Source organism: Xiphias gladius, chromosome 24, assembly GCF_016859285.1.
Source record: "Xiphias gladius isolate SHS-SW01 ecotype Sanya breed wild chromosome 24, ASM1685928v1, whole genome shotgun sequence".
In the NCBI taxonomy this organism is placed as follows: Eukaryota; Metazoa; Chordata; class Actinopteri; order Istiophoriformes; family Xiphiidae; genus Xiphias; species Xiphias gladius.
The window spans coordinates 18771925-18798007 of NC_053423.1; the positions used below are offsets into that span (position 1 = coordinate 18771925).

The following is a 26083-nucleotide window of genomic DNA, read 5'->3' on the forward strand; positions in this document are numbered from 1 at the left end:
AGATAAGATTTTACCTAAGACTGATGCATTATAGTGACGCAAGCTGTCTAGAACAATATGATTTAAAAAAAAAAAAAAAAAAAATGCACAAAAGAGTGATGGTTTATGAACAAATCCACTGAAAGAGAAGTGATAGAAGTGATGTCTTACAGCGAGAGAATCATGTTAACTTTAGCGTGAGAATAATGACAATAAGTTCAATGTAGCAAGGAATTGTTATAGGGATTTTAAAAAGGAATGGAAAAAGAGAGCGATGATATTGGTCCATTACTTGGTATTTTTAGACACTCTGAGTTTGGGTATTGTAATCTGTTTGAGGAGAAAATAATTGGATTGTTGAATCCATACAGGAGAGCGGTGTTGGTGCTTTTTTAAAAGAAACTGTAGCCCAGTACATTCAACATTAAATAAGCCAGGGTTGTTATGTTGCAGTTTTAGATTTGCAAATGATCAGAGATATATTTACCCATTTTCAAAAATGTAAAATTTCCAAAAAGCCTTAAGCAGCGGCGGTGTAAGGTTCCTACTTAAGTCGTAGGATAATGAAGTCACTGTGGAGTTTTCTTGTTACTGCTTTTGTATCATTCCTATAAATGCAGAGCCGAGACTTCTCCATGAGATGGACAAAAAACTGAGAATAGATCATGATGTGGCCCTGCCAGGTGAGGATAGCAAAAAAAATCTACTGGGAAAAGACACTTGGTGGGCGAGAGAGGAAGAAAGAGGCACAGCACTGAGGATATTAGTGTTTGCGTGTGTTTGAATGAGGGGTGCTTGTCCATTTGTGTGTGTTTGTGTGTGTGTGTGTGTGTGTGATGGTGGTGGTGGTGGGGGCTTTCATATAACAGATTAAAATCAAAACAGAACGACATTCAAAATGAAGCTGAAAGGATTAGACTCCAGCCGGTGTTTGTGGTTTGATGGACTGTCAAAACACTTTTCATGAGATTACCCACCTGTCATAGGAATGCTTACGTGTACGTTATACAACACTGATAACATAATTGGATTCTTGTTATGAATTTTAGCTATTCCCCTCAAAAAAAAAGATTGATGCATTAAAAAAAAAAAAAACAAACACTTCAATATCATTTAGCTCTCTGTCTGTGTTTTTGGTGCACCTGCCAAATCCAGCTCAATCCTCAGTATATAGCCCTGTCACGACAGGCAGCAGTTGAGCCACTCACTGCTCACCTGCATGAATCCCAACAAACCGCAGTCTATTTATGCTAAATTTATTACACCTTTTCACCACTTATTAGATTACCACAGCTCTCAGAATATTACTGCAGTCTTTTTATTTTTATTTTTTTATGCCTCTCTCTGCCTCCTTCCTCTCTCTTCTTTCTCTCCCTTTCCATCTGTTCTCACCAGTAGCTTTTAATCAGACGGAAGGAAAAGCTGCTAAAACCAGTATACCCGCTCGTTCAGCCCAGTGTGGAAAATGCCAGATGCCAGCATCTCAATTCTCTATCGTGAGCGTTGCAAGCAACTGTCAGTCATAATACCTTAATTCCTAATGTTTAAAGAGACAGATACTATATAAAACCAGCTCTGTGTGGTCGCTCCTGTGAAATGTGTGCTGTTTTATGCTGCCTAAAAAGGAATAACCTGAAACTACAGATGAGAAAACGTACACTGTTTTGATTTTTTGCCTTTGATTCCTCATTCTTGTGGCCAGTAAGCTGAATTTACAGAATAGTACAATCTAACAAAAAAAAACAAAACAGACCCAGCAGAGTGTGTTGCTGGGCTCCTCTATACCTACTGACAAGAAGCATCCAGTGAAGAGCAGAGCGGAGTCGCTCTCTCTCTCTCTGACAGTCTGCCTCATCACCCTAGGTTGTCTAGCTGCTCCCTGGGCTGGCTGAGATTTTGGCTGATTACCTGTTGAGACCTGTTGCCATATCAGTTCTGTTCCAAAGGTTTTGTTTAACAATGCCTCTGAGGTTCCAATGTCAGTGTACCAGAATACTCCAATGAGCATCAGTAGTGCAAATCCTGGTTACATATATACTGTATAAAAATGCAATCAACAAAACACTACGGCAATTTCCCTATATTCTTTGTCAGTCAAGTGTACTAGTGCTTGAATTTCAGGGGATATTTAAAAGCCTAAAGACTAACCTGTCTACCTGATTTCACTTAGTGACAGAAGAAGATAGTGACACGATAATACTGGAGGTTACTCTTTAACTCAGCTTTTGGCTACAGGGATTTCGAGGATGGGTGTTTTGATCCCCGTGGTGTTTTGCAGCAATATCTTGTTTGCAGGGTGGCATTTATCAAGATTTCAGTGTTTGCGTTTGTTTTTTTTGTGTGTGATGTTTCAGGTTTTGGTCCGACGTGTCTCTGCAGCACTTTCGGTTGCATTGCCAGCAGAAAATCTTTATGTGGTCTTCCGTTTCCACTTAACTCCAGGGCTTTCCCATCAGCTAGCTTCTGGCTGAATCTCTGTGGATCAATCTTCTGCCTCTGTAGCCCTCTTCCTTGGTGACTGAAACCCTAATAATAATATATAACCCAAATATTTCAGTCTCCCATACCTTCAGCCTTCAATTAGAGAGCCAACCTGAGTACCAGCAGGCATCAGTTTTTGGCATGTTGATTTGTCATCTTTCAGGGTCAAATCAGGATCCTTGGCGCCTCTCTGCTGACCACCACTCCAGACTACCTGTACCCTATACCCGGTTCCCATTGGATTGTACTGATGTCCTTCCCACCTGAGAATTTGCATTTGCTAATTTGCATTTGGGTCCTCATTCATGATGCCAGCAAGCGTAATTTTCAAGTACTTATGAGTTTTATACATAAAGGCGATTTCAGATTAAAAATGATGTTTTTGTTGTTTTTTCTGACTGTGTGATGACCAGTTGGAGACCATGGTTTACCCAGTTCTTTATGTACTATTAATAACCAAGTGTTGAGGTCTCACATTCGAACTACCTGCTGTCATAATATCAAAATGCTCATACCAGCGCCTTTTGCGTTATAAATGTTCTCCTAAAATGGAACAAGAAATAACTTCACCTAGTTAACTAATTAATTATGAACACACGATGTAATCTTGAAGCACTTGCTTTTTCTCAAAGCATTTTGTAAGCCACAGAGCGAATGGGTTTTTTTTATTCTGTACTCCTTGTCTGCAGGAAATTGTGAGTGACAGAAAGGTGCATTTGAGTGGTTGCAGGTCATTTTATCGATGTCGGACATGGAGTGAATGAATAAGAAGGCTGACTCAAGCCCCTTGGGATCCATTTTTGTAGTGTTGATCGGAGGAAGCGGTGGATGGCTGATCTATACAGCAATACCAGACAAGTGCGTGTGTTTGTCTGTGTGTGTAGGAAACAGAGTCAGTTTAAATTCTAAAAACTCTGAGCTCCCGTGGGGCTCTGAGGAATCAGACAGAGGAAGCCAGTGGGTACCCAGGGGTCTGCAATAAAGTCCCATTTCAAGCGCGCGCACACACACACTCAACACACACAGACACAAACATATGCAGTGACAGTACACCCTCAGACAAGTTGACACTCATACAGAAAAACACCTGTGCCCCAGTGTGCACTGGGTCATGTAAAGATGCTGAGAGCAGACATGTTGTGTCTGGAGTTCTGCTTTTCTGTGACGGGTCCACTGTACCAGACATCCTCCTTTTCAGGGGCACTGTACTGTGACAGCACACACAGATGCAAAGACTAAATTCTAACAAAACAAAACAATATCTTAATTCTCTATCTGCACACTTCTAAATCCCCCAAAATCTTAACTGCACGCCCAGCCACCCCACAGCCACCCACCCATTGCAAGATCCTGGTTGCAAAGCCCGGTACCAACTGGACCAGAATGATCGAAAAACACGACACAGGCAAAACAGGCATCACAGTCAGTGAAGAATGTGATGTTTCTCAGTCGAGTTTTTGTTAAACCTCCTGGAGTTAAAGGAACACTTCACTGCCAATCTGTGATTTTGCTGTGAAATAAAGCAACTGTAGCATTGAAATATGGCTCTAAAAAACACTGGTGAGTGAACCAACGTTGCAGCGTAATCAACTTCTCCACTGTTGAATCATATGTCTCGTATGTTTCAGTTACTCATACTTTCTCTACAACAGAGCAAAAATACATTACGTCCACGCTGCACTATTGCGACCTCAAAGCTTTGAAGCTCCACCTGAAATAATGAATTTAGAGATTTGTTGGTTAAGCGACAATGGCTTGGAATATACAGTGGATGTGGATGAATAGTGGAGACCTGGATTGTGCTGTAGGAGTGGTTTAATAAGTTTCTATGGAGGTTTGGATATGTTTTGACATATGACAAAACCCTGTGGTGGCCCATTGGGAGCAAAGTAAGATCTATTGTTATAGAGCCACTGTGTCTGCAAATGTAAGAGGTCGGGGTGGATCCATTTCACATGGCTTTGACAAGGGAGATCACTGTTCCTTTCCCGTTTCCTACCAACCCTCAGCATTGATTTCTTTAAACCATGACCACATTTGTTCCCTAATCATAACCAACTAGTTATTACTGTAACCATGGGCATGATAGTAGTTTTGTGCCAAACCAGGAGAAATCTTACCACTGTCAGATCAGAAAATGCTTTAATTTTTCGAACGGGGATTTGTATCTGTTGTAATGGACAAATTGATATTGTCCTACCAACAGTGGTGACAGATCAGAAAACACTTATGTGCTGTTCTGGAGGTTTAAAAAACCACCCGTTTGTTTCCTTCAATGCTACTTGTTGTTTCAAACATACAGGTGGTGAGTATTTGATACTCAAAACAGAGAGGTTTTTGGTTGAGTATTCCTTTAAGAGAAACAGTATTACACAAATTTTGATTATAAATCCAGCTTAAATGAGGAACATTCTATTTTTCAATACACCTAGAATGCGCTTAATGATACTCAAGGTTATGAAACATGCCAAGCATTTAAAGGGCTTTCACTTTTCATGTCTGTAAGTGGAGGGTTTTGAACTGACAGCAGTGCCATGCTCAGACTCAACTCACAACCTTTGAAGACCGCCTCATATCGGCTTAATGAAAACACAAAAGCCAGTTGTGTGGCTTGAGGACAATACCTCCATGTGGTGAACTCATAAACCAACACCGTCCACTGCAATAAGCCTGCATCCCGCTGTGGCGTGCAGCTACAGCACACAGATCAGATGGGGGCTTCTCCGTATTGAAATTCAGTATCTCCTTTTCTCTCAGTGCTGCACTAATATAAATACACTTTAATCAAAATAAGACGCATTAAGATTCCCATTGCGGCACACAGAGAAGAACCAAAATCTGATAACAAAAAGCTGCCTTGTAGTGAGGCAGTAAGTCGATGAGTCATGGGTCTGGGAGATTAGACAGGAGGTTGTGCGCTGCTGCAGAAGGGATTACAGAGCATACATTAGAGGGCAACGATTTTTGGGTTCACAATAAAGAAGTGAAGGAACATGTATGAAACAACTGAGAAAAATCCAGTGTTCAGGCCTCTTCACTCTCTTGCTGTTTGAAGTGTCACCCTCCTGATAGCAGTCTCCCCTCTATGTGATATACCTCAGACGGCAAAGTTCAACTGGTGAAATTCAATCCTCCAAGTCTCCCCTCCGTGCAGGGATACTGATTCGCATGTTGGACACGTATCCAAACACACACACGCATTCACACATGTAATGTACACAAGTGTGCTCACACACAAACACGGCGTTTCCATTTCAAGCCCACTCACCCCTTCCTTTTTCAGAATATAAGCTGCTTTCATGCCACCACTTATGCAAGCTGAATGTTAGCGTCTGATATTCAGATTAGCAGCGCCGCAAAATGTGCCACCAACGGCCTCTCAAGTCCTATTCTAGGTGGATGCACTACTCTGTTTTCAGAAACTAGCAGCCAACCAATGCCAGGCAGACAGCTCAGAGACAAAACAATTCACTATTATTAATGAGGACGTTTTTCCCCTCACTTAGAAAGGTAAATATACCCTTTGAATGTGGAGCCATATGGGCTGCTTCAGAGAACCCAGATCAAAGACGATTCAGTGATTCAGTTGGACATTAGGACAGCCCTGAAATAATAAGGATCGGTCTGAGTATAACCACCCACAAACTGTACTTGACTCTGCCTGGTTAACAAACATCACACTTAATATCCTAATACTAGCTTCTAAAGTACATGAATCGGCACCATATGGTGAACAATACCTCTGTGTTTATCCAAAAAAAACAAGCTAGTACTTAGCATAGCATAGCATAATCTTGTGACGTAGAATTTCTGTATTTTAAAGGCGTGGAGAAATTGGTTCTTATCCCAGTTACTCAAGTAATCTGGTGGTTTGATTTTAATACTTCATCATCAACTACTGAGGACGACGGGTTTATATTATTTTCATGAGAAACCTTCTTAAGATACAAGTCTCACTCCAATATTAAAGCAATATTAGCAAAAGAGTACTGACATTTTGAGAAATCTGCTTTCTTGTTGAGAGTTGAGTGCAAGGATATGCTCTCAACTAAGGAGTTCAAACAAACTAGTATCTGACCACAACCAAAAGGTAAAGTATTTATTGCTGTTGTGAAAGGCTACACTCAATAGCAGAGCACAGAGAAGCTCAAGACGAAACCAATACTGCAAAATCTCCTTGGAGGCATTCATGGTGTTGTGCCCGGTTGTACACATGAAAAGTGATGGAGGAAGTTGGGTAAAGAATGGGAGGGGAGAAAAATACCACTCGGGGCTTGCGTTTGCCTCACCACTGCACACACCGAGCCAGTCGCTGTGTGAAGTGGACAAGCTTTTGGAAATGTCAGTTTCGGAAAGTTACAAAGTTTGTCGGATGCAGCCCAACAATTCCAATGTCGGGAAAGGTGTCTGGGGAGTTTCAGAAGCTATTCGTCAATGTGACAAGCACTTCATTTGAAGCACAGGGACGCCTTTAGATGACACCTCTCTAATTTCTTTGTGATAACTGTGGTATGGAGTCACTGGTTGTCTGGCAACCTCACTGTGTAAACAGTGTTGTAAAAGCAGGAAGTGTTGTTTTTTACATTTCCTTTTGTGCACAGATATAACATATCAGTGAGCTGTAGAGGTGATGGTAGATGCATTTTTAAACTTTTGGACAGACTAAGTCCTGATTCCAGCTCGGTACTTACTCCAAAGGCATGAGAGTGGTACTGATCTTTTCATCTCACTCTTAGCAAGAAAGCGGAAAATCATATTTCCCAAAATGTCAAACGGTTCCTGTAGCTGCTGTATTGTAGCATGCTTAAAATCATATGGCGTGTTTAGACAGAAAGCATTGCAGCCACGTTTCAGCCAGATTTTTCAGTGGCCATCTCACATCGGTCGGATTGTTTAATCCAGCTGTCTACACAGGCTGTGTAACGGTGTAACGTTTTACTCAGGCTACGTATATTCCAGTAAACGCATCCTGGTGCATATTTTTACGTTTCAAGTCTGTTTTCCTGTGTTTTACACACGTAACCACAGTGACTGTGTTGTTGGGCTTTGAACACTTCCAAAATTTGGTTGACTTACAGCTCAACACTGTGCCTGAACACCGCCTGTGTAGACAAACATGGAGCACCGGAGCTGCAGCTGCTGCTCTGCTAACAGGCTGCTCAAACTTACATCCTCTGTGCAGACTGTTGTGGTCATATTTTGAAGTGAGATGTGTATATATAGTCACGTAACGCCCATCTGTAAAACACTTGAGTAGAATGAAATTCACGGACAGAGTAGAGGAATGCAGTGTCACCACAAAATGTATGAAAAACATTTCCAAATGTCAGCAATGAAACAGCCACTGTAATTTCTCTCCCATGTACAAAGCATTAATGAATAAACTCATTAAATTACTGTTTCATTACTCGTAAGTTTCATACATGTCAGCAAAAGAAGAATATTGCTTCGGTATATTTTTTACTTTTACTGCAAGCTACAGGCACACCTAAACTCATGCGACCTCACACACCGCCCTTATACTCATTCACCCACAAACGCACAAAATGTACTCTGACCTGTTGTTCTGCACTGAGCTGACTGTCCAAAGGACAGTAGCAGCCCCTAATTTTGACACTGCGTGAGGCACCGACTGCACACTTGACCACATCTGGTATTTCTGTTATACCTAGAGACCCCAGTCCAGGATCCGTACAGTTTCAAATCCAGCACTCTTTATTGTCAGTTGGATTTCCATGAAGCACGCATTCATTGCAGAAATATGCCTCTCCGTAAAAAATAGAAAAATATGGACACCACAGGAAAGAATTATACAACAATTGACGTGAGGCACAGTAAAAGAGAAAAAGTGTATTTTGCCTGATGTCATAAGTGGAAATAACCGACTGTTGACGGTAACGCGCAACAAAGTTGCAGCGAGGCAACGGTAGTTAATTTATGAAATGTATTTATTCAGGGCAAGTCACCTGATCTATTCTGAGCATTTGCTTCACTGCACAAGTTAGCAGAAAAAAGCACAGATCGATTGAGCGTTTACATTCTTTATTCTCTAAGGCTACCCCAGATGTCTCAATCTTCATCAAGGGCAACAACACATTTAGCTACCATGTACCCTAGTTTTCGTTTTTGCAGAGTGTTTTGAAGGATAGCAAACTGCTCAAAGCACAGTGCTCTATGAGAATGTGACTTATTGGAAAAAAAAAACATATCATCAGAGAGAACAGGTAGATGAATAAATCACATTCCAGTATTTTTATAATGATGTTTTTAAGTTTTACATCTAGACTGCAACCATTAGGTGGCAAAATTAATATATATACACATTAAGATAAAGTTTTTAATTACTCCTAGTGATGTCAGCTCCTTCCTGTAGGTGCAAACTGAGGCTGAGAATATGTAGTGCAGCTCCAGGCCTTGGTGACATTTTCACAGATGCACGTTAGAAGATTGTATTAACGGCAATCGTCAACCAGATCAATCTTTAAGCCAGCCCACCATCCCCACTAGCCCAAGGCCACATGGCTTCTCAACAATGAGAGCCCTATTACAGTGCAGGGATGGTAATAAAACCATCATGGTTATTAAATAGCTGGGGCAAGAAAGAATAAATGTTGAGTAAAATGTGGTAATGATGATGGTTTTCACCATTTTTATTATGTGCTCCCATAAGTCCTTGTAAATTGAATCAGTTGAATTTGACAGTTGTGGACAATTACTTCAATGAGTACTCCAGTAAAAATGCTCATGGAAAGATGTGGAGAAAAAGGCTGTGAGGGGAATCTGAGTCAGATCTGCGTGGTTCTAGGAACAGATAATAGCAGGCTTGTGTTTCAGGTTATTGTAAATCTTCGAATTGGAAAATGTAGATGGCAAATAACTGCACATTTTTTACTGCAATGTGATGAAAAGAAGGCGAAGTCATAGGTAGTACACCAAAGTTTAAGAAGACTTCCTTGTCTAGTTGAGGTACTTGTTTTACTTTTGACACTGCCATGCCCTGCACCCATTTGTTTGATGTGCATATATAGCAAGTCCTCTTACCTAAACAACAAAATAGGTCATTTAATCGGTACCTTTAAAAATAACCCATAAACTGTTCCAAAAAATAGTCTTATGAGTATTTTCTTACCTGCTGCATTTATTTGGTGAAAACTGCACTAATATATTTGACGCATTGTATTAATAATGGGTCAAATGGCTATGGAAAATGGGTTGCTTGTGGTCTCTCAGCTTTAAGGAGTGTTTTAGCATCTTCCATCTCATGGTTTTGGATTTGAAGCCCAAAATGTTACTGCTTTTGTTTACTCTTGCAGCACCACTTGCGGCCTCAGCAGGCAGCTGTTTTCAGGGAAAAAGCTATGATAAACCCACATTACACTACCTGCTCGCCGAATGGCTGACAGACAAATTAAGCGACTAGCTGGTTAACAAAGTGGAGCATTTAGAAATTTAAGACCCTGGTATTTCCCTCAAGACTCAATGGAGACCAAAACAGAGCTAAAAGAGGAATGAATATTGGACTTACGGTCACCAGGTGGCCAGAAAGATATAGTTACATTTAGGCGACTTAAGCTACTTGGGTAAGGGTTAGGGCCTTAATGCTTTCGTGGTTAAAAGAAACCAATACTGACTGTTGGTAGGTGACATGATGCAAATGTGAAAGTCACATTCTCTCTATGTCCTAGTACGTCTCTCTACCTCCTTTGGGACTAGAGAAGACAGTCATTATTTGGATCACCACAAGAGCTTGTCAGGAGAAACTACGCATACAGCGGGCGGTTTTAAATATTTCAACAAACTGCAGATGCTGTTGTCCTTCTGGTCGGAGCATTTAGGGCTGTTTTCAGACAAGAGGTCCTGAAGTTTAAGGTATTGATCTGTGAATTTAGAGGCTTCTCAGATGCCAAGACACTGCACGGCAATATGCATATGCAATATAGTACAGTCCTTCATCGCAATCAGGAGGTAAACAGTAGAAATACTCAATTCACATGACAAAGGAATCTACCAGGAGTATGATCTTGGACTTATTTGATTTGCCGTTGCAGCGCCTTACCTGACGATGTCTGGTTGCAGTCCAGAAAAGTTGAGGCAGGGTCTACTTTTTCTAACTTGGCCCACCTGCTGGGTCGGTGGACTGGCCTCCTTGAAAAGGAATTTCACAGAGGCTGAAAGTCGGTCTGAACGCGGCCTTACTGTATGCTGATATTAAAGCAAAGTTTATCGCAATATGAATATGACAGAGACATTCACAGCACACAGATAACGTTAACCCTATCATACACTGTTTAAAATTGTATGACAGGCTCAATAATACATCACAAGGACGGACACAATCCAAATATAAGCGCTGTGTCCATGCTAGTCAACCCCTCTCATGATCAAATACAACCAAAATCTTCCAAATGGAGACGATTAGTAATAAATATCTGTACCAGCAGCTGGCACTGACACAGTGTCAGCCATGATGTCACGGAGGTCAGAGTTCAACCTGGCTGGAGCCAAGGAGACACTGAGAGCCTGGGTCATCATTAGTCACAGCACAGGAAGAACCAATAGACATTAGTGAGTCATTAGTCTGTCTTAAAAGAAGGGGTTGTTTGAGGGTAAATGAGATTAAGTTATCGTTGTCAACACCACGATATAATATGATGAAAGATCAGTCAGCCTCACCATGATGTCATTTCTCTTGTTGCTTGAAAAAAAATAAAAAGATACAAGGTTTTATTGTGACTCTTTTCTTCAAAGGGTGAAACATTTTTTTGCCTCCGAAAAGTTTCAGGATGTTGTCACAAACAGCTTTTGTAGTCAGGTCCAACTTCCATGTTGCAATGATTTTTAAGTTATTTTGGGGTGTTATGTCTAAAAATACCACATACTAAAGACACTCTCCTTCACTGTCTGAAGATTTGCCACAGCAAATCCAGTAAATGCTTCTTTTTTTTCCCCCCAAGGCACCACCACGAGTTATGTTTAGATCTTAAGTTGAAGTCACACAGAGGTCATGACCCTGGACAGACAGCGGGTCACAGCCCTAATGACCTGTCTACATTTCCTCCACATGCATGTTATTATTCAGGTATGTAGGGGAGGGGGGGGGCGGGGATCGGGTTACAGTGGACTTCCCATTCATCAAGGCAATGAAGAGAGAGTGAGACAGCAATGGAGACGGAGAGACCACAGCATGATAAATATCAGCAGGAGCCATCTATTGTATGAACCACAATAGCAGCGGAGATCCAAAAGCTACAATATTAAACAGGCAGGGAGGGAAAAAAATATATCAAAAAGGTATAAGGAAATGAGAGCGAGATGTGGTGGAAAAAAAAAAAAACTGCACAGATACCCAGCGGAGAGCCTGTCGGACCTGAGACTTATTGGCACAAATCAGTGCCGTCATCCCCCTGGCTTAGCTGACCACAAGACCTGCAAGCTAATTTATAGATCGGTTTAGGTTTTCGGGGCTGCCTGGAACTTCTCGCTCTGTTATAAAAACCCCTTGGAGAAGGGGCATTTGTGACTGGAAAGTTATTCGCCCATTCTTTTTCGCCATATGGGTTGTAACCCTACTTTTTTACAGAGTATTCACATCAAAAAAAAGGTTTTATTTTCTACAGTTCTAGCCCCCTACATATGTATGAGTGTGAATACCCATGGATCTATCTGTAACTAACTAGTGGTTTATCTATGCATTCACTTGAAGCAGTTTCGTAGTGCTTTGTTTATTCCGGGGGATCTGTAATGTTTCCTTTCCTACAGGCCGTACATTCACAGCCTCTTAAAAGCTCCCAAGCTGCAGATTTAGTTGCAGGTATATGAATATTCAAGATCCAAACAATATAAGTACTTTATGAATAATACTGGCTGTATAGAAAGCCATTTCATGACTCATTGTAATTTGTCGTGTCCCACCACCACCACCTCTCTCTCTCTCTCTCTCTCGTGTCTTTCAGGAAGAGAACAGACAGATTTTAACACAGCTCACTGTCCTGGCTGACTGCCCGAGCCCCGGAGTGCCTTCAGGGGCTGGGATTTAAAATACCGGGATAAAGATAGAGAGAGAGAGGGAAAGAGAGGGGAGGAGGAATTAATATCAGGTGAGTAGCAAGGAAACAGGAAGGTTAAGATGTAGAGAGAGGGAGTAGGAAAGGGCAAAATGAGATAGAATGGGTGTCACATTGGAGTCTCAAAATTAATGACACTGTACCTGTGAAGAAACAGTAGTAGGTGAATTCTAGTGAACTTGTTGTTGGGAATAACTCTAAGTAAAAGCTTAGCGATTTAGATAGGTGGGACCCAAACTGCGTTTTCCCTCTTCTCCTTCCTCTCTATTCCATTTGCTTCCTCTTTCTCCTGTTTCGCTCATCAGCCCTGAAAGTTACACTCATCTTTCTAATCTAACCGTAGTTAGACTCCCACTCCAATTACACTTCTACTTTCTCATATGTTTTAAGAGTATTTGTTACTGGTTTAATTAGTTTAAGCCATGTGTGGGTGTGTGCGCGTGACTGAACTGTCTTGTGATGTGTGTGGGTGTGTGTGTGTGTGTGTGTGTGTGTGTGTGTATAATGTATGTATATATGTGTATGTATGTGTGTATATGTACATATATATGTATATGTATATATATATATATATGTACTTCCTTATTAAATAAAGCTCAGCTTCATCCCTTTTCTCTCTACTCACCTCACTGCACAGAAACTCGACACAAGATCTTAAAAACTTCTTTAAAACATGACATTTACAGAAGTTAGACTCCCACTCCAATTACACTTCTACTTTCTCATATGTTTTAAGAGTATTTGTTACTGTTTTAATTAGTTTAAGCTATGTGTGGGTGTGTGTGCGTGACTGAACTGTCTTGTGAGGTGTGATTGTGACTGTTTTTGTGTGTGTGTGTGTGTGTGTGTGTGTGTATAATGTGTGTGTATATGTATGTATATATAATGTGTGTGTATATATGTATGTATATATAATGTGTGTGTATATATAATGTGTGTGTGTGTGTATATGTGTGTGTGTGTGTGTATATGTATGTGTATGTATATAGTGTGTGTGTGTGTGTGTATAATGTGTGCGTGTATGTGTGTGTGTATGTGTACGTATATGTATATGTACTGCACAGAAACTCGTCACAAGATCTTAAAAACTTCTTTAAAACATGACATTTACAGAAACAGCTCGCCCAATTTTCAAAAACACATATTTCCCACTTATCTCTAGTAGTACATAACAACAAAGATACTGTATTTGTCCGGTTCTAACTTGTGAAATACATTCAAAAAATCTTTCATTCAAAACAGCAGCGATTTAGCGATCTCAAACACTGCTGTAAACAAATTTGGTGGTCCAGCTTAAATGTTCCAAAACAACTTTAAAATTTGCGAGAGGAACCACAAGTCATTTTTTAAATGATAAAATTATATAAATTATTACATAAATTATGTTTTATACTAACAGTTAAATGCATTAGACTTCTTGTTGGGACATTAAACTGCCACTTTAACATGCCACTGTCAATTAAATTTCGCAAACAGACAGCAAAGTGTTTTTCATTAAGTAAGTAAGTAAGTGAATAAATAAATAAATAAATAAAAATTCCAGCTGTGAGCCTCTCCTCGATTTTCTTTGTGAATTGTATTGTGTGGGAATAGAGTAGATCAACATGCTTTATTGAGTATACTCTATTTTAACATACAACAGACTCATAGGAATTAGCATTTAGTATGGAAGCTAGTGTCACACTCTGGATAAGCCACAAAACACATTTTCTATTTTCATAGGGACGATTAGAAAGTAGTTCCAAGTAGATTGGGTGAGCCAGCCCTTTAAATTGACCTCAGCTGGAGGGCAGCTTCTTTACGGCTCCACTTATGTCCACTTTCGCATAGTGTACTAACAAATGCACAGGCATAAACAGTACATGTGCAACACAAATGCATACGCTGCGTTGTGCTACGAAGATGTAAACACAGACATACAGTCTCTTGCTTCCAAAGGCATATTTATGCATACCTTGCACAAAATGATTATTAAACAGCACAATATAGTTTCCATTAGAATAAGAAGCATATGTGTGTATGCAGCCTCATACTCTTATTTAGATGGTTTAGCCGTGGGATGATAGTATTACACTGTGTATCCACCTGCTGTATGAATTCTTTAGTAGAATACGTTGCAGTACTTCTGTGCATAAGTGTTTCTATAGCGATATATGCATGCAGGCACACGTAATTATTCACTGGAGGAATTATGTATAGCCCTAATGATTGTTTGTTTGTGTGTGTGTGTGTGTGTGTGCGTGTGTGTGCGCTGTCCCTCGGTAGACTCTTTTCAGCTAGTGGTCCCTTGCAGTCTCATTAAATGTGGTCTCTGGCAGGGACTGCAGTGCTGCACATTCTCAGGGTGTGGTGGTGAGAGCTGGCTTAGGTTTCACATTTCTGTGAGTGTGTGCAGACATTTATGCATGTGTTTGCGTGACTGTGTGTGTGCGTGGGGGCGCGCTTGTTCGACCGCTTATTAGCTGTTCGTTAGCTTGTTGGCCTTCCACCAAATCCATACTCTGGTTTTCATAAACCGAACATACACAACCCAATTTTTTAAATTGCCTGTAGGTATGTCTACATGAGTGTGTGTGTGTAAAAGGCGCAGGTCTTTGAATAAAAACGTACAACACACTGAAATGGAGACTGGACATTAATGTAAAGCACTGCTGCCACAAAGACACTGTAAAAGTAGCCAAGGCTATTTGGGTCAGAAAGGCATGTGACATGTTGGCAAGGAGGAAATTATTTCATACAATTCTCTGCTTGTGAGCCCTTATCCCAGTGATTTCTCCCTTTCTCCCGCCCCTTTCTCTTTCTTTTCCTTTCCTTTGCTGCTTCTCTCTTCACCTTTCCTCCTCCAGCTGGTTCACCGTTAGTAGAAGTTTGTATTTTTTCGAGTGCCGTTGTAGAGCGCGCCACTCCGGCGCTACTTGTCCGGAGCGCCTGACAAAGCAGAGCCATAGTGTCAGAGGCCCGCGATGTCAAAAAGGAGCAATAGTGTAAAGCTCTCAGAGAGCAAGAAATAGTTTGGCCTGTGACTGTGACACACTCTCACACACAAACGCAACGTTTAGATAGGACAAAGTGACAAAATGCTCCGCGCGGTATAGCTGAAATTCCCTGATAGTGCTGGGTTGTGAGGAGGTCAAAAGCTCACTTCAGTCCCCTCTAACTGTCTCTCAGAATGTTTGCAGCCACGCTCAGTCACATCAGTCTGAAGTAGTGGAGCAAGAGGAAGCTCCATGACTGTAAATAATAACTGATGGAAGAGGGCTCAGGGTTTTGTTGTGATTTAGGAGGACTGACTCTCCCTTTTTAAGTATCATTGAGCAAGATTTTGAATCCCTGCCAGTGCACTGTGCTGTGACTTCAAGCAAGTAGATGAATAATGTTTCCTTTTTCTCCCTAAAATAAAGTATCACATATTAGCAGCATTATTATCTTTTTTTTTTGTTTTTTTTTTTTGCAAGAGAACACATCAATCAGCCACAGCATTAAAACCGGTTACTGGTTTTAATGTTGTGGCTGAATGGTGTATGTTTAACATCAACAAATCATAACCCTTTTAAAAAGGATGAATTTTAAATTTAACAAGAAGTCTCTTTTCATAGAAATACCCCTTTCATTGAATCAGAACAGATTCCATACTTACAGTAACTAACGCATGCGTAACAAAGATGATCATATGTAATAGAACACTGCATTGTATAGTGCAGTTGTTCTCAACCTTTCTGTTTTGTGAACCCATAAAATGAAGCAATGTCCACCTGTGACACATTTGTTCCATACTGTATGTCTGTGTGTTATGACCTGGAGAACCAAAGACTGATTTTATTTCCCGTTTTATTTTAAAACTTTTGAAAAGGTGGAATTATGTAGTAATTCACAAGAAGGAAAGAATGTCTGAAAAAATAGACATAATTTTGTGTAGCATAGATGATTTTTTTTTTTTTTTTTCTGCTTTCCAATCCCATTAATCAACTCACGACCCCTGAGATTTATCTTGTGACCCTTTCTATAGTGGATAAATTCCCTCACAGGATATAACAAAATATACAGTATGTCTGTATTGGAAATACGATATATATCGACATAAATAATGAAATATTTTGTCAAATACTGTGTGCTAAATACAATACAGAGTACAAAAATGATTGCTACTTTTAAATTTAATGTAAAAAGTATTATCATACCCATATTTCAATTAATTTACCAAATACACCTGAATATAATAAATCAATGTTGTTGATTAAAATATTTTATTTTATATCTTGACAAAATACTGGCATATATTGTAGAATATAAATGTTGTCTATGTCGTTATCATAATATGTTAATTCAGTGTGGATATTACTTCGTTTAAAACTGTGTGTGTTTGAACATATCTGAGTGCAGCAGAGATCTGTCTGCACTGAGTCTCTTTTTTTACTTATTCAGTGAGTAGCTGTTTAAGTGGCATGCCTAGCGGTTAAATTATTAATAGAAATTAGGACAAACGAACGAGCTGGATTTGGGTTTCTTAGGCTTCCCAAAGAGCGAGTCGGCTTTGATCAGCGAAAGAGCAGGAGACACACACACTTTAAAGCGTGCACACCTGTGCTCAGTAGTATGGCAAAGTCGCGCGTGAGGACTAGGTGGAAATTACATATTTAGTCATACGTTGTGACAAGTGACTGTTTGGAACATACAGATGGAGAGTGAGGCGGACTGCAGGAGTACAGGAGTGATCTGAGTATTTTTTTTACAGACGAGAATCTACGCTGACGCCACCATCCTCTTCGAAGAGGCAAAAAACAAGCTTTTTACAGCCAGGGCTTTATATTCATAAGTCAGATTCTGGCATAGTATCACAGAAAAGTGATTCAAAGTTGCCTGTGTATTTTACTATTATCTAACAAAGCACTCAGTCGTCAGTTTATTAGATACACCTAGCTAAAAGTAATGCAGTCTAATACAACAGCCCTGCAATAAATCCTACATTCATGAAATCCGCCCTCAGTTATATAGATGTGGTGGACGGTAAGTTAGCACCACAAATTGCAGCCTCCAAAAAACACCATAACGTTGAATCCACACCTCTCTAAACCAAAACTTCAACATTATAACCTTCACTAAGGTATTGCAGGGCTGTTGTATTAGGCTGTTTTTCCTTAGTTTTAACAGAGCGTACCTAATGAACTGGCAGGAGGGTTTAATTGTGTATGTGTAGCATGTGTGTTTGTGTGTATTCTGTGTTTTCTTCTCCCCTCTCAGCCACCGCTATCTGTGTGTGTATATGTGGTATAATGACATTTAGACAGATACAGTTTCTTTATGTGGCAGGAAATGCAGCCCAGTTGAGAGGCGCAGACAAGGTCAATGTAAACAACCTGTGAGCAGCTGTGGCAAAAAAAAAAGCTAACATGACTTAGAAGGTGAGATGGTGAGGCGCCAGCTTGAGCAGCATCACACCAACAGGGCGCACACACAGACACACACATAAACACATACACACACACACATAACTGAACACTCTATAGCTCAAAACCACACATACGTAAGCACGCGTGTATTCAGACACACACACACACACACACACACACATACCAGGTGTGCACTTGACACATGGTGATAAAGGCATGCAGGCATGACTAATACACAGAGCCTTACTGGTGAGAATAGGGGTTCGCCTGGGCATATGGAGATCATCACTCACACCTAGAGAGCTAGCGATAGCGGTAGGAGAAGATCTATGGTTTTCAATGAGGGCCAGGGTTCTGGCCTCTCACATTACAGGCAATCACTTACTCTAAATAAGCACACCAAGAGCTGATTAAAGGAGAGAGGTTGAGGAAAAAAAACAGAGAGGGGTGACTGAGAGCGAGGGAGAGGGTTAAACTGTGCGAATTATCGTGAGGATTGTGAGGAAAGAGAGATCACACCTTCGTTAGTGGTCGCTCGCCCATCTGATCCTTGAATCAAAATGAAGCGGGTACTGTCTGATGGGACCCGAGAGGTGTCGTCCCAATTTATTTGACAGCACCTCGGCTGAGTCACTGGCATTTTAAACCCGCCTTTTATCTTCGGAACCGTCCTTTCCACAAAAGGGCCCCATCGCTCAGCGGCCCCCCTGAATAAGATAAGCACGGCAGATCAGAGTCAGACGAGCAGAGGAGAGGAGAGGATGAAAGGATTAAAGGGAGGAAGAGGAGGGGAAGTGTTAGATCTATGAGCTGGTTAAGAAAGGTGCTGTCATTACATGACAACCCCTGCTTGGAACATTATGGGTGAAGCAGTTCCGACACAGCAGGACTGTACAGGTCTGGCTTTGATTTGAAGGTATGAGATATATAACACACTTTAACAAGCACTCAATATATGAGACCACTTTTTTCCGATCATACTGACCCACCAACAATATCTCCTATGAATTATGCTAATATGTAAATACCTGGCTTTAGAAAAATATGCTTTGGGTGAGACATACTTCAGGCATGCATGGATGACTGACGGAGCATACGGTCAGAGGATCCCCAAGAGCCTCTGTTTGAAGCATTTCTGTTTAGAAACTCACACGACCTGATTGATTATTGAGTAACTGCTGACAATGAGTCTGGTCTCATATCGGTTGGAGCAGTCCAGTCCCAGTCCACGCTTTGGTCTAGACTGAAATATCTCAACAACTACTGGATAGATTCCCTTTAAATTGTGTACAGACATTCATAGTCTCAAGAGGATGAATAACACTGACTTTGGTGATCCCCGTGACTTTACCTCTAGTGCCACCATGAGGTTGATATTTTTAGAGAAATGTCTTCACGAGCATTAGATTGGTTACCATGAGATTTGATACAGATATACTGCAGGTACTAAGAGGATGAATTTTAATGTCTGTGGTGATCCCCTTATTTTTCCTCTATGGCCTCCAGCATTTCAAAGTTGTCACTTGTCCTGACTTATGAAATATCTCAATATCTTATGGATGGATTGGCTGAAAATTCCGGGTTCCCAGAGGATGAATCCTAATAACTTTCATGATCCCTTGACTTTCCATCTAGCGCCACCATCAGGTCCAGTTTTGAATTTGTGAATGTTAGCATGCTAACATGCTAAGTAAGCATCATGAACATGGTAGACGTTATCTCTTCCAAACACCAGCATGTTAGCATTGTCATTGTGAGCATGTTAGCATGAGCATGTTTTTTTTTCCCCCTAATAAAGCTGCACAGTCCATACTATGTAGGCTGCAGTAAATGTACATTAAAATTGTTAACCAATATGTTTGGCAGCAGAATAGCCCTGCATATACAAAAATAACCTGTATCATAGGTTTCCTTTGATGATTTTGTATGAGGATATCTGCGGAGAAGAATGTCATTGTGGATCTGTTGTGGTAGGGGGGATTGGAGAGGATTTAGACAGCCTCTCTTCATCTCTAGCATAAACAAAATAGTTTCAACCAACGTCAGACCAACTTTCGAGTTAAGGTAAACCACAGAAAAAAATGCAAAGCCACCGCAAACAATGTGTATGGGGGTGTACATGTCTGTGCCTAGGGGCCCACTGTTTTATAATCCGGCCGTGGGTTCAGCGTGGATTAGGTTTTTCTCCATACAAAACGTTCATCTTTAACTGCTTTGAGAAAGAACCGTGTGACAAAAACACCAATTTCTTTGCCTCATCCTCCTTCAATCAAATGCTTCACCCTAAAAGCACTCTTAAGTTGTTGGATTGGTAGTGGTCATGCCACTGAGGGTCATAATGTGGCCGATTCACTGTTTTGTCATTATCCAGTTAGCATTCTGCGACTTCTAATCTAATAGCACTGACTTGTTAGTTTGTTCCAAACTCCAGGGCTTTAGTGTAAATAACATGCATACTATTTCTTTTGCATGACAGAGAATGATATTTATTGCTGTCTAAACAGAGAAAAGTTTTCTTGATTGGTGCCATAAAAACCAGATTTTAATTTGCAGTGCAAACCTGAGGTTGTCAGGGGAGCAGCATAATAGGCACAGAGACGACAACACCACTAATAGGAAACAGCATTCTCTATCCCCGTATTCAAGGGTATGGTCTTTGTAAGCCAGTTGGGCCTAATGGAGTAATTGCATTGCTCCTGTTCTTGCCAGAGTCCAGGAATTGGCTCAAAAAGCAGCTCTATTTACCTGCACAAAAAAATGTGTTGTTAGGAGTCATGATTAAATACCTCCTCCTTCTGAGAGTGCACAGTTTGAAAAAAAAAAAAAAAACTTTGTGCACAAATAGCTGCTGATTCCATCATTTGCTGTGACGCCTCATTGAGATGTCAGTTTAACTTATGATAAACAGAAATCGGCAACTTGTTTATGTGTTTCCCTCAGCCTTGCACTTAACAAATGATGTGAATGTGTTCCATTGTTCTGCTGTATGTCTATATCTTCCTAATGTCCGCATTCATATGTGAGGACGGTGGAAATGGCATGCTTTTGTTAATGACGTGCCCAGTGACTGGAGGGCAAACAAAAGGCTTCGTTTGTCACAGTACACCCACCTTCATGCAGCATAGATACACACAGGCAGGACAGGATAAGGGGAAAAGAAGGAAAAATACATTAGCTGCATACCAGTGTCGTCCCTAGTCTCTGCACCCAAATTATTTATATTAGATTCTTTAAAGCCTGCCTTACTTGTCTATTCTCAGCCTGCCATGTTAGTGAAAATGATGTTGAAAATGTCTGTTTCTACAATCTCAATCTGTGATACGATAAAATATTAAAATGAACTTTAAAATAAGCCACAATTTAAAAAAAAAAAAAAAAAAAAAAAAAAGGTTAATTGGACAACTAATAATTCTTTTGTCTTCTTTTATCTTTAAATGCTGAATCATCAATTGGAATTGCAAAGATAATGGCATAAATTCTTTCAAATATGACATTTGTTTTTTACATCTAGTATTGTGTCAGCCTGTTTATTTTCTATCTCATAATTCATTTTCCTGATTAATTTACAGTTTCCATGTTGTAATTTTAATTAGATAAAAACTATTATGGTCAAAATAAATTAGAGCAACAGGGGCTCTGATTGGCCAGCTACTGATCTTTGACCAGATGGCGGGAGTCGTGTGTGCGGTTACAGCTGACTGCTGTAATACATGGAAAAACAAAAAGCAAAATTTATTTTGAAATTCATTTTTCAAAAACAAATTTAAAATTTCATTTTATGATTTAATTATTAATTAATCATTCATAATTGTATTTGTTAAATGTTGCATTACTTTAAAAAAAACGTTAAATGTATTTAATTAACATATGTATTTTACAATCTGTGCACAAGGTCAACATAGGCTGCTGGAAATCTTTTTGAGGTATCAGTTGCATCTTGTGGCCTTCATCAACAGATGGAGTTTGATCAGTTGTCATGGGGATGGATCAGTTGTTATTGTGACCCGAGTATGGAATTTCGGTCACGTGAGAAGTAGTTGTGGCGCGTAGATATATTTTGTGAATGTATAATTGCTTTTAAAAAAGTGTAATTTATTTTGGTGACACACTCTGGACTCCATACAGCTATGCCTCCTTCCTCCCCACCGTGTAAAACTCCACAACCTGCAGTCACAACACCGAGTCACCCTTTTTGAGATTAAGTGGTTGTTAACTTACAGGCAGGATTCGGGGAAGGATTATCTCTGTTTCCGTACTGCATAAATTCAGATGTTAAATAAGTCGGACCTCGGGAAAAATGTTTCAAGGGAGGTTTGTGATCTATATGATTAAATTCTAATTCCAGTAGGTGGTGGTGGGGGTGGGTCTGATAGTTATATCTATTTCTACAGGTTTATCAATGGTAACAGAGACGAGAGACGGGGGAGGGGGGAATTTAATTGCTCATTATTGGCGGGATTCGGCTCATTACAGTTTTGATGCTGATACATGTAATCCAGCATTCCGGTAATGAAGCTACAACTGTCCTGATTGGCTGATTTTAATTGCTCTGACAGAACAGAGCCAATACAACGGTTGTGTCCTAAAGCTCGGCGCTGTGTGACAGTCCCCCTCCAGCATCTACAAACATTTAGCTATGGATTCGTTGTGTGTCCAGCTGACAAAGACAGCAATTTATGGGATTAGTTGCCAGTAATGTTGGCCAGTAATGAAATGAGTGAGGTCGATTTGTGGGCAGAGGACAGATGAAGTACATAATAAGAGTTGGTTGCTGGGGACCAAGCTGCTAGTCTGTCAGTCTAGATGAGCTGACCACTTTGTTTCACTTAATTTGAAGTGAACAGAATACTGTGAATACCGATTATTTGTTTGTTGGGGATAAATTTGAGACTCCAAATTGCCTGTACGTGTAAGAGTACATGGTTGTCCTTCTGTGTTTGACTTAGCCCTGTGATACACTGGCAGCACGTCCAGGGTAAACCTTGGCTGTCGCCCATTGTGAACTGGGATAGTGTCATGTCCCCTTTGACCCTTCAGAAGATAAACCAAAAAAAAATTCAATAGAGGGTTCGTTTCTTCATTCAACCTCATTTGTTAGCATTTCTTTTGTATCTTTTTTATTTGGCAGGGTGTGATACTTATTTATTTGATATAACCACTCTTTAAACATTAATATTACTGTAAACATTAAAATATTGTTATCCTTTTACAAAAAAAAATTAACACAAATTCATAACACAACTCTAACATATCATCACCTTTCACCTTTTTATGTCATGATGCCATGATATGGCTACATTATCATCCATTTTGAGCCATGTTTCTGGCCACGTGATGAATGTAGGTCCAATATGCAGTTTCTTTTTGCCCTATTTTTGGTCTCCACAAACTGCTGAGGGAAGTATCTTCCCCTTTAGCTCTGAAATATTCCACCATGTTCACCAGCTAATCATTAACATTGCATATCTGTCCTTTGGTGCCAGGCAGAAAGCGCAAAGTGGGTTTTTAGAAACTGAGGCCAATAGTGACGCTGATGAGAGCGATGAGAGGGAGCCAAAACCGTAGAGTTGAAGGCCAAAAAACCAAAGCTCTGTATTGATCATCCTCTTTTGAGAAAAGAAATGGTGAAAAGACGGCCAGTTAGCAAATTTAACCCTTTTTGCAAAATCCAAAATAACACAAAGGCCCAACCATAATTGCGAGACTTTTCTGTTCAAACAGCAGAAATCACGTGTCCTGCAAAGCAAATCAGATACACTGTGTTCCTGTGGAAATGCTTAACAGACCGGCTTGTAGGCCTTTAGAAGACAGATGCGAGGAGATGCATAGCTGAATTTCATAGTCTTTCATAGGATCTGTTGCACATTTTGAGGAACTTTCTCCAATCCTATTGTAATCAAAAGAGTTTTATTAAACAGAGAGAAAGCATTTAACATAACAAACATGAGGTCTGTAAGAACATGTAGGAACTTTGCCAATTTTAGAATAATTTCTATGGAATCTTATTTTTAAAAAATACCCCAAAATTTAAACATTTACTGCAAAATATCACCCTTATTATGTCTAATAAATATAAAGAAAGTTACAGTGTTTGCAGGAGATAAAAATGCTAAGGACATAAATGAATGCAGTATGTCACATCTGGTAATGCCCTCATGGTGCAGGTTAACAGCACGGTGATAAGTGGGGTGATTGTGGTGAAGGGGAGAATAGGCAGTTGTTTATAAAGGGTCATGGGTTGGGGGGGCAGAAGCGATACAGAGGTGGTGGTGAGATTCGGAGGACAGAGGCAAAAGGAGGAGAAAATGCACCATAGAAGCAAGAAGTCGAAGGAGGAGGTGAGGGAGCGTGTTGAGATAAGAGCGGTGATGGGGGTACGTTGGGAGCAGGAGCAGGAGTCTATCTGGGCCACTGAATGTTCTCCATTGTTGATGTCCCAGCCCGCCGGCCTCCACGCAGATGTGCTTCAGAGGAGAGAAGGGGTGAGGGGAGGAATTTGACGATCTGCAGTGCTATCTCTGAATCTTCACCCGCAGCTGCTTTCAACTGACATCCCTCCTCCTCCCTTCGCTGCTCTCCCTCGCTCTCTCGGAGTCTGTGAAGCCATTTGAAGTGTCACTCAGTTGATGTGGTCAGAACAAATCGCACACAAACATGCTGAGTAAGCAGCAAGGGGGCTTAGAGGAGTCCCTCTTTGTATTTTTCATTAGCATTTTTGAGACAGGAAAACTCATCTCATATGAAGGGTTGAAGGTAGTTGTTGTAAATAATGGGTTTATTCATAAATAATGATGAATTATGAATTAATGCTTTATAGATCTATTATAAGCCATTAACACCTTTCTGGATGCCAGGTTGTGAAAAATCTCTCTGGCTGGGATAAGGGTAATAATGGAGTTATACACTTTTGTAATCCATATTAAAAGACACGGGCTTCTCACTTTCTAACAGCCATCAAGTCTTAAGTTATAAATGCTTTTAAGCCGTTAATAAAGGGTTTTTGACCCAACAAGGATCTAGGTGTAAATGTTAATAAGTTGTTAATAAATGTAATACGGTCCAGTTAAGTGGTCGAACGGTTACAGGGATTTTTTTTTTCATAACCTGCTAACCCAAAAGCTGTTCTTATTGGCTTATAAGTAAACTATAAGCAGCAGTATGTCATCTATTAACCGCTAATAAAGCCATTAGTTACAACACATAAACCCTGTATTAAGTGTGCCTTATTATAAAATAGTACTGCCTTTGTTTGTATTTGTACTCCAGCAGAAAGTTATGATAATGTGTCATCGGTCCTACGTCACTGTGTCACAGCTGTAATACGAAATGCCATAAGATGTTGAAACAGTCTACAGCTCAGTACAATAACTCCTTACTGCTGCACCATTTGCCTGTCAGACCTCTCAGTAGCTTGGAATTACTTTGTTTTTGGCTGGCGACCTACTGTACCATGCGCCAGGGCCTGGGCACATGTCAACCAACTTGTTTAGAGGAAAAAGCGTGGCTATGCTCCAACACCGGGCTCCTGTCAAATGTGTATTAACAATGTCCATGTTTGCTTATAGTGTGCCTGCTGGATTTGATTTTCTGACACCTGAGCTTGTGGAACACTGTACTGTTTTGTCAGCCAACTGTCATCACATCTCTGGTTTCTTGGCCTCTCACCAGCACGGGAACACCATGAGCAACCAATAAACTCCTCCCAAACTGGATTTGATTTGAATTGCATCACCACGTGCGATTCGGATGCAAGTACGGTATGTTATTTGCACAGCCAAAACGTGCCGCTTTGGTCACTGCGATTGACTTGACTTTTAGAAGCGCTGTAGCTCGTCGGTTGGGAAAGAGGATTTCAGTTCAAAATGGTATAACTGCCATTGAAAGGGTGAGGCCCAGTTTTACAATTGAGCGTCTGAAATAGAACAAAAGAAAACTCTTTCTCCCTAAAATGGAGAACTTCAACCCCTGACTTCCTGTTCCTCGTGTGCTGTCGACCTGTTTGGAAGAGGATATGACAAACCTCATTGTAAAACCACCTGCCAGCTGAGCCCCGTGTCCTATAATAAGTAACTCATTTTGTCCAGTTGCTATGGACACAGATGGCACAGAACTAAGCTGGGGCAATGGTAATAGACAGAGGAGGTTAAGGTGTAGGTGAATCTGTATGTGTGG

General features: G+C 40.5%; 1 long non-coding RNA gene across 5 annotated transcripts in view; it reads left to right on the top strand.

The window, feature by feature from the left end:
- Window positions 1–26083, top strand: part of LOC120786323 — a 64812-nt gene that overhangs the window by 26132 nt on the left and 12597 nt on the right. For 2 of the 5 annotated variants that reach the window (XR_005706698.1, XR_005706697.1), the window contains one exon: window positions 2624–2815. The exons of 2 other annotated variants lie outside the window; for them this stretch is intronic. This is a non-coding gene — a long non-coding RNA (uncharacterized LOC120786323). Of the gene's footprint in view, window positions 1–2333; window positions 2494–2623; window positions 2816–26083 lie in introns of those variants that run through there. One more of the 5 variants, XR_005706701.1, reaches the window with a different exon arrangement.